This window comes from Geospiza fortis, unplaced genomic scaffold, assembly GCF_000277835.1.
Source record: "Geospiza fortis unplaced genomic scaffold, GeoFor_1.0 scaffold10, whole genome shotgun sequence".
NCBI lineage: Eukaryota > Metazoa > Chordata > Aves > Passeriformes > Thraupidae > Geospiza > Geospiza fortis.
Genome location: NW_005054326.1, coordinates 2,943,855 through 2,944,295, shown reverse-complemented (window position 1 = coordinate 2,944,295; position 441 = coordinate 2,943,855). Strand labels below are relative to the sequence as shown.

At 56.5% G+C, this 441-nt stretch overlaps 1 long non-coding RNA gene across 1 annotated transcript in view; it reads right to left on the bottom strand.

The window, feature by feature from the left end:
- The window catches only part of LOC115947871, a 1,972-nt gene extending 1,760 nt beyond the window's left edge, over nucleotides 1-212 (bottom strand). Inside the window, exon 1 of the long non-coding RNA XR_004081727.1 lies at nucleotides 168-212. This is a non-coding gene — a long non-coding RNA (uncharacterized LOC115947871). The remainder of the gene's footprint in view (nucleotides 1-167) is intronic.
- Between the last annotated feature and the right edge of the window lie 229 nt (nucleotides 213-441).

Below are 441 nucleotides of genomic sequence, written 5' to 3'. Positions count from 1 at the left end.
TTAGCCCGGAGCGCTGGCTGCGCAAAATGGCTGGGGATGCTTTAAAGCCCCGGAGGGCTCCCGAAGAAATGCTGAAGTTCTGCCTTCGCCTTGGAAAACGTTTAAATTGAGGAGGCTGACAAAATGGAGGGTTGCCGCGGCGTCCAGGAGGGAGGCAAATTGTTAACCTGGCATCGCGCTCGCCTGAGCTGCCGGCCCGGGGCTGGCGCCGGGACGCGGCCTGACAGATCCCCGCTGCCGGCTTTGTCCCCCCCGGGCCGGGATGCGGGGCTGAGCGCGCATCACCAGGTGTATGGGATGTGCCTATTGCCGAGCCTGACCAATGGCAGGATTTTTCAGCGGCCAAAAACATTTGGTTACATGTGAGATGAGAAGCTGGGATTTTAATTTTTTTAGAAATGGAAACCCAGGAGAATTTACTTTCTTTTACTGCCGTTTCAG